Source organism: Chionomys nivalis, chromosome 2, assembly GCF_950005125.1.
Source record: "Chionomys nivalis chromosome 2, mChiNiv1.1, whole genome shotgun sequence".
Lineage (NCBI taxonomy): Eukaryota > Metazoa > Chordata > Mammalia > Rodentia > Cricetidae > Chionomys > Chionomys nivalis.
The window spans coordinates 120,239,738-120,248,568 of record NC_080087.1 but is presented as its reverse complement, the minus strand read 5'-3'; the positions used below and the strand labels follow the sequence as shown (position 1 = coordinate 120,248,568).

The 8,831-nt window shown below is 45.0% G+C and overlaps 1 pseudogene; it reads left to right on the top strand.

Annotated features, from left to right (window-relative positions):
• Positions 1-8,008: 8,008 nt before the first annotated feature.
• Positions 8,009-8,514, top strand: LOC130862191 (60S ribosomal protein L21-like; annotated as a pseudogene).
• The last annotated feature ends 317 nt before the right edge of the window (positions 8,515-8,831 follow it).

Below are 8,831 nucleotides of genomic sequence, written 5' to 3'. Positions count from 1 at the left end.
GATTGATGCTGCCATGGACAAGGCTAACCCTTCTGCAAGTCTAGCTGGCCAAATTCATACTGTTTTCTAGTTCCCTTTTCCCCAAGGCCTCATTCCATAGAGCTGAGGCAGGACCCTTAGAGAGATGTTCATCCATAATGAGATCCAAGGGCAAAGAGTACCAACCAGGTGTGGTTTCTAGTGTCCACCTGACTAATGAAAACAGGTGAAGAGATGCAGTGATGGATCCTTGTGTGGAAAGAGCATTTTTTTCCTTTTTCTTTTCTTTTCTTTTTTCTTCTTATAAATCATCTGTTATGGAGTAAGGTCTGGACCCCAGTCAGAATCTGAAATGACTATGGAAGCCATAGAAAAATGATGTTTAACTCTTTCTGACCTTATTTATTTTTCTTCTTAAAAAAAAACAAAACCTTGCTAACTAAAGTTCACATGAAGTGTAGAGCATCTCACCTGGCTTAGTCTCACACCAGCTCAGGTGGTTTAACTATTTTACTTTGCGCTTCATGTCAAGTAGACAGAGGTATTTATAGACTTGTCTGTTGGGCTTCTTCAGAAAGGAAAATTTCTCAGAAGACAAAAAAAGGTTCCTGCCCTGGAGAAGTGAGTGGATTTCTTCAGGAATACACAGCTATAGTGACGGTGATCCAGACCGTTGTTCATATTCAGGAATACCCCTGCTTTACTGTTATGCAATGGGGTCAGGATGTGCAGACTTTCACAAATCGAGCAAGGTTGCACTGCTGTAAGAATAAGTCAGAGTGGGAATCCTGGTGTAGTTCTACCAGCTAGGGTCACCCTTTCAGAGCTGGTCAAAGGTTATGCCAATCAAGGGGAGGAGACTTTAGGAGTGATGGGGGAAAAAGAGACTTTCTTCTGTTCATTCTGCTCAGTGGGTGCCATTTGAAAGTCACAGCAATGCATTAAAGGCACTTATCTAAGAATAGAGTCTAAGCAGAGGAATAGACACGGACTAGAGACGTTTACACCTCTGAGGACACGATCCAGTCACTGGATACGATACAGCTACTCCGGATGCCAACTGTACCTACAATGCTTAGTTATATGAACAATCTGTTATGGAGGAGATGTTTATCATTCTTTGAAAAGTCTTTTGTTCTAGAATTGAAAATAGAAAAAGTCTATATTATTATGCTGTTTCCCCTGACATTCTGAGAAACCCATCTAAAGCAAGGGGTTTCTTAAATCATTGTCTTACACATTGCCAGACCATCATAATAGGGGGTAACTACAGTCATTCCCTCCTTGCTGCCCCCCTTCTTTCTTCCAGAAGGAAGCATGCCTGTTCTTGTATGGAAGACTGAAGAGTAAGGACAAATCTTCTAAGTATTCACATGCATGCACATGCATGTGAGTGCATATAGATGTGTGTGCCATGTGCACCTCTGTGCACATTCATGTGTGCGTGTTTGTGTGCAGGTGTAATATCAAATTAATTCCAGAAGTGTAAAGCAAGAAATTCTTTTCATTTCTTTTCCTTTACTGGGGATCAAATCCAGGGTTTTGCGCAAGCTGGGTAAGTTTTTTCCATTGTGCTACAACCCAAGCCCTTGAGCGAGAAATCCTCCAGACAGTCTTATACATCAAGGGAGGGCTGCCTACTCTCCTGCAATGTATGAATAGGGCCCTACCTTCCCAAAGTTAGCATACTAACAAATCATCCGAGAGGCTTGTCAAAATGTAGATTCTGTTTCAGAGGTCTGGGGTAGGGTCAGACAGTCTCATTTCTTATTAGCCCCTTGACAATTTGAGTAGCAAATAAGAAAGGGGGACGGTGTGTGTGTCATTAGATCTGTCCAGGAAGATGTCGGGTCAGAGCACGTAGAAACATGCTATTAAATCCCTGCCTTGCTAGATGACGAAGATGCATGTTTTATGAGCAAATCTCAAGCTGTATCTTTATTCCAACAGAGATTAACTTAATAAAAAAGAATTTAGGGCACACAGCACCATGCCTTTCTTGGTCAATCAATCAATGAGTGCGTATGAGCCTAGCTCTTTGTTAACTAAATACACGTGGAAGGAATCAGGGAACAGTTCAGTAGAACCAACTTGAAACCTTGGAGCAGTATGTGAGTCAGTCACTTAGGAGAGCTCCCAAGATGCTCCCCTCCCCTCCACCTTAACAGTTTTGAGCTCACACTGAGGAATAGGATGAGGTGGAGGAGCCAGTTATAGCCTTCTTTTCTCTTCCCCAAATCAATCCACCAAATCAGGGACTAGGGATGAGCCAGGAAATGACTCTAGCCCAGGGCAGTGGGATCCCTTCAGAGTTAAGTTCTTGTTGCTGGATTTCTTCTCTCTCTGTCTCTCCTTTTCTCTCTCTTTGTCTATCTGTCTGTGTCTCTGTAAGACAAGGTTTCTTTGTATAGCCCTAAATGTCCTGGATCTCCCTCTATAGACCAGGGTGGCCTCGAACTCAGAGATCCACCTGCTTCTGCCTCCCAGGGTGCTGGGATTAATGGTGTGTGCCACCTCACCAGTATTGTTAGGTTTCTTTAAATGCATGAAATCTACTGCAGGTCAGGGTGATTGTTGCTATGGTGAAACAATGTGGCCGCGAGCAAGTTGGGAAGGACAGGGTTTATTTGGCTTATGCTTACACATCATCGTTCTTCATTGCAGGAAAGGAACTCAAGCAGGGCAAGAACCTGGAGGCAGGAGCTGATGCAGAGGCCATGGAGGGGTTCTTCTTACTAGCTTGTTCCTCATCACTTGCTCAGCCTGATTTCTTACAGAACTAGGATCATCAGGTCAGGGATAGTCCCACCCACTCTGACCTGGGCCCTTCTGTTATAATCTGCTGGCCTGGTCTGTCACTTGGGTACCCTGTCCCTTTAAGAGACAAACCCTGCCCACTCTCAAGCCCCCCTTCTGCCTAGGCAAGGATATCCCCCTCCTCTCCAGCCTGCTCTCTCTCTTTCTGTCTCTCTTCTGAAGAGGGAACTACTGCCTTCCCCCCTCCTTCCCTCTTCTTCCCTTCCTCCTTCCCTTTGTAATGGTCTGTTCTATTTCTTTAAGAGACAAGCCACGCCCACTCCCTCCTCTGTCCCTTGAGGCAGGCTGATCTTCAGCTTCCAGCTTGAGCTCTCCTTTTTCCTACTGTCCACCTCTCCCAGAGGCAGCTTCCCTCTCTCCCTTCTCTCCTCTCTCTCTGCCCCCACTCTCTCCCTCTCCTCTCTCTCTCCCCCTCTCCTTCTTTGCTCTCCTCTCCTTCTCCCCTCCCTTCCATAACCACTAAGTAAATATCCAACATCACTCTGCATGGTGTGCCTATCCATGTCTCTGTCTCATGCCTGCCCTGGACCAGTCACTGCTCAGGGACCTGCAACTGTCCCTGCCTGGGACTGCTGCTCTCTGGGCCAGCTGTCTACCACCACATGGTCTGCTACCACCACTTGGGGACCTGCAGCATTTTTAATAATAATCCAGTTCACCTTTCCCTTCCATAACCCACTATACCCAAACTCTTTCTCTGTGTGGTGTATCTGTCTGTCTCCCACCCTGAGGCCTCGGGTGACTTGCTGCTGCCCCTTGTCGGACCGGTCCCCCACCACCTGTTTATAAACAATAACACCTTCTACATTACTAATTGTTCACTAATCAAGAACAGGTTTGCTTATGGAGGCCTTTTCTTAATTTGGGTTCCTACCTCTCAAAGGCCTCTAGTTTCAACCCGTGGGTCACAACCCCCTTGGCAAACTTGTATCTCCAAAAATATTTACATTATGATTCATGAAGGTAGCAAAATTAGAGCTTTGAAGTAGCAACAAAATAATTTTAGAGTTGGGGGTCCCCACAGCATGAGGAACTGTATTAAGGGTTGCAGTGTTAGGAAGGCTGGGAACCATCGCTCTAACTCTAACACATGTCAAGTTGACGTAAAACTAATGAGCACGTCTACTTATTTTTAATTTTTTATTTTTTTTTTATTTTTTTTTTATTTTTTTATTTTTTTTTTTTTTTGGTTTTTTCGAGACAGGGTTTCTCTGTAGCTTTGGAGCCTGTCCTGGAACTCCCTTTGTAGACCAGGCTGGTCTCGAACTCACAGAGATCCGCCTGCCTCTGCCTCCCGAGTGCTGGGATTAAAGGCGTGCGCCACCACCGCCCGGCCTATTTTTAATTTTTTAAAAAAATCTGGACCAGAAGGCCTTGTCAGTCTAGTCTAATCATATTACTTGTAATGAGGGAGATCACAGACCAGAGTGGAGTATGACTTGCCCCAAACACTGCGAGTGTGGTATGAAGCTCGGTCCTCCTAGGCCGAGCCTTTTCTGCTGCTTCAGAGAGGCAGAGAATCAGAGCGGCTGAGACTCCATGCTCTCTTCAGTAGCCAGCCTGCCTTTGACTCCTTCTGTGTCATTTGCTAGTGGGCTCAGAGCTTTTAGTTTCCTCATTCACACAAGAGGAGCGGTAGGATTAACTGCTACAAAGCCCCGGTGTGATAGGTAGATATGAATATAGCAGGAAAATCTGTTCGACTATGGTTCCCGCAGCAATCACCAAGCAAACAGGAGCAGCCCAGTCTGTTTGTACCTCTGTGACCAAATGCCACAGACTACATTGCCTATGAAGAATAGAAATTTCTTTCTCGTCGTTCCGGAAGTTAGGAAGGCCACTGGTCAAGGTGCTGCGAGGGTCCTCATCAGGCGATGGCTCATTTCTAGCTTCGCAGATGATGCTGTTCCCCATGTCCTTTCCTGGAGGAAGTGACAGGCTGTTTTCTGGACACCTTTCTTAAGGGTGCTAATTCGATTCCTGAGGACTCCATTCTTATGTTTAATCACCTCTCCCAGGGTCCCACTTCTCAATCCCATCAACGTGTGAGTTAGGGTTTCAACAAATGAAATCATGAGGGGAGCACCCCCATTTAGAGCATAGCAATGTCTATTATCTTCATTCTGTGGAACTTTTCTTGGTTTCATTACAAGGCTGCTAATGAGGGACCCTCTGTTGTTTTCCAGCTCTAAAGCTGAACCCCTTTTACGTACCTGCCACCACCTCACACTCTGTCACATAAGTGAATCATGACCCTTCCCCTAAACATAACTCCCCCCAGCCTTCCAAAGCTAAACAGATTACATTTGACAGTGCGGCTTAAAACGTCAATACCCCTGAAAGAGTAATCATGGCAGTTTGCTACCACACTACAGCATGATGTCAACATTATATTCTTCACCAGAACATGGTTGAGAGGAGGAAAGGACAGAAGGCTTTTGGGATTCTGGCAGGGGGAAGAGGACCAGTTTGTCCAAGCCAACGGGATCACTCTTCTTTCCTTTCTCTGTCTTTTCCTCCTCAAATGCTTTGTCTGCGACGGGGGATGTGAGGATAGCCGTGCGTTCAATTTTGGATCCCTCCCAGCCTGTAGAACTGAGTTGCTCTCGATTTAAAACCTGCTCTAGAAATATCTGAAGTTGCTTAAGCATTGCTTCAATTCTAGACGTCTTGTTAAACATTTTCCAACTCAATTACTGTGAACCTTAGAAGGTAGGCGTGATTATACTTCATGTTCAGAGTAAAGAGGGTGAGGGGTTACAGAGCTGAAGAGACTTGACCAGTAAGTATCTCATAACCAGGTGCTGGTAAAGGTTTGAACTTAGAAAAGTCTCCAAGTCCTTAATCCATAGGCACTGCCCAGCTTTGCACCCCCCGCCCCCCACCTCCTTCATGTCTCAGGCTCCTTCCCTCTCAGTTCTTTCTCAGCAGAGTCTCCTTTCTGCATGAATATTTCTCAGTTCTCAAGGGCTTTCTTGGCTCGCAGCCCATGGCTGAGCCCTGGTAAGCACATGGAGTTCAGTGACTCAGTCAAGTGCCCTGTGACACAAAGCCAGGCTCTCCTGAGCGGGCTCTTGATAGGATCCGTCTCATAGCACAGAAACTCGGAGGAGAGGAGATGCTCTTTTTTGGAAACTTCTAGAGCTGAAAGTGCATACAGGCTCACAAAACAGCCCCTCTGTGACATGTGAGTGCCAACAGAACTCTTCTGCTGTACAGGTGAAGTCTGAACATACTTCAGCTGAGGTCTTGGCATGCTTGAAGACAAGCAATCTCTCTCTGTCTCTGTCTCTCTCTTTCTCTCTTTCCTTTTCATCTTCCCTCCCTCTTATTCTATTCTTCCTTTACATAGGATCTCATGTAGTCCAGGCTAACCTCAAACTCCCTTTGTTGCTTAGGATGGCCTTGAACTTCCTATCCAGCTGCCTAGACATCTTGAATGCTGGTATTACAGGTGTGTACCACTATAATATTATAGTGGATTATAGGTGTACCACTATATCTAGCTTACGCAGTTCTGAGGATCAAACCCAGGGGTTTGTTCCTGCTAGGCAAGTGTTCTACTAACTGAGCTATACTGGCAGCTTCAAAGACAGTGCTGTAAGAAACACCAACTGGGAAATTTGATCACAGCAAAACCTTTAAATGTTTATTTAAACTTATTCATCCTCTGCTACCATTCCAGAAGGAACTTAGTCCCGGGATCAGATTTTTGCACATATACAAAGTACTATAGGAACATAGTATATATCAAGCATATTATGGTGTGCAAACAGTTAAGCCCTGTAGCTTAACTCTTGTGGAAATTATTTTTCTTAGGATAGAGATGGCATCTCAGATTAGAAGTAGTGATTTAAGGCATTTAACCGATGTGTCCCAATTCACATGACTAGTAAATGACTTTGGAATCAGATAGAACTTCATATTCATTCTTGACCCTGACAGTAGTCACAATGGTTTGCAGATGGCTTCAGGGTGGCAGCCAAGGGTTCATTGCTCCTTAATGTGGTGAGACTGAGAAATGGTGAGACCCTTAGGAGGTGGGGCCCATTAGAAGATCATCAGATCACAGAGGGATTAAGGTGACTGACTCTCCTGGGACTATGAAATCTGCTGAGAGCGAGTTGTGATAAGCATAAACTTGACCCAAACTTGACTTCTGACTTAGTGTTTTGTGATGTGGCCCTCTTCCATGCACACTTCCATCATTTGGCCATGAGCCACCATGAGATCACCAGAGCCAAGTTTAGCCTGACATAATACTCTTTAATTCCCAGAACCAAGAGTCCGAGAAGCTTCTTTTCTTTCTAAATGTAGCCTGTCTCAGAGATGTCACGGAGTGCTGGAAAACAGGCCAATAACAACGTAGTTATTCGTGAAGCTTCTGTTTGCTGCTTGCTGATGTTGAGTTTCGATTTCTCTGTTAAATGGGGACGGGTTGTTGGGTTGACTATATTGTTTTATATAAAACAGTGAAGATCATGTTCTAAGCATGGTGTCCAGCATATTACACATGTCCAACTTGTGGTACTGCTCTGTGAACCCACTTTAGGGCTTTACAATCTCTAACTGTTCTCACGACCATTCTCCAATCTACTGGCAGCAGTGATCAGTAAGTTATCTGTGTTTACTCAAGGCTCGGCACAATATTTGATAATTGGAATGTTTAATCAGTTGATATATTTAATGAAATATTGATTGAGTGAGTGAGCGATGATAATAATATCATGAGACTGTGGAATTCGCCGGTCAGTGAACTTCTAAATTTAAATACTGAGGAGTCTTGTTGAATCCTCTCAACAATGACCGTTCAGAGTGGACAGGAAGGAGTGACCTTAAAGAGGATCCTTGGGCAGGAATGTGAACATGATTCTATGTGTAGAGGGGTGACACCTCATTTATCTTTGTATGTGTGTGTGTGTGTACAGGTTTGTATGTGTGCATATGTGTGGACATCAGGGGACAATCTTGAGTGCCATTCATTTGGAGTTGACCACCTTGTTATTTGAGACAGGGACTATCACTGGCCAGGGTCTCTCTGATTAGGCAGAGCCAGTTAGCCAGTGAGTCCAAGGGGTATGTCAAACCGCCTCCTTCTCTCCAGTGCTGGATATCAAATGCACACCACCATAAAGAGGTGGGCCTTTTTACTTTCTTTAAAATGGGTTCTGGGCTTTTGGCCATGGTAGCCATCTTTCAGCAACTCGCCAACATGACAAACACAGAGGGAAAGAGAAGGGGCACTTGCTATATGTTCTCTAGGCCCTTTAGGAAACATGGAGTTGTTCCTTTGGCCACGCACACCCGAATCTACAAGAAGGGCGATATTGTAGACACCAAGGGAATGGGCACTGTTCAAAAAGGAATGCCCCATAAATGTTACCATGGCAAAACCGGAAGAGTCTACAGTGTCACCCAGCATGCTGTGGGCATCATTGTAAACAAGCAAGTTAAGGGCAAGATTCTTGCCAAGAGAATTAATGTGCGGATTGAACACATCAAGCACTCGAAGAGCAGAGACATCTTCCTGAAGAGGGTGAAGGAGAACGACCAGAAGAGAAAGGAAGTCAAAGAGAAGGGCAACCTGGGTTCAGTTGAAGCACCAGCCTGCTCTACCCGGAGAAGCACACTTTGTGAGGACTAACGAGAAGGAGCCTGAGCTGCTGGAGCCCATTCCCTACGAATTCATGGCCTGATGTACAAAAAGAAATAAAAGACCTGGACTTTAAAGGTTTTTTTTTCTTAAGTTGAAAAAAAAATAAATAAAATGGGTTCTGCAAATCAAACTCTTGCTGTCTCTCCATCCCTGCAGGTGACTTGTATGTATATCTATCTGCACGTGTGCAGAGGTTAATGTTGGGTGTCCCTCTCAATTGCTTTTCACCCTGCTTTTCAGACAAGGCCCTCACTGACCTTGGAGCTCACTGGTTCAGCTAGACTAGCTGGCCTATGAGCTCCAAGAATCTGCCTTTATTTGCTTCCCATTGCCGGGGTTGTGGGTGTGTGTTGCTGTGTCTGCCTCTTGATGAGGATTG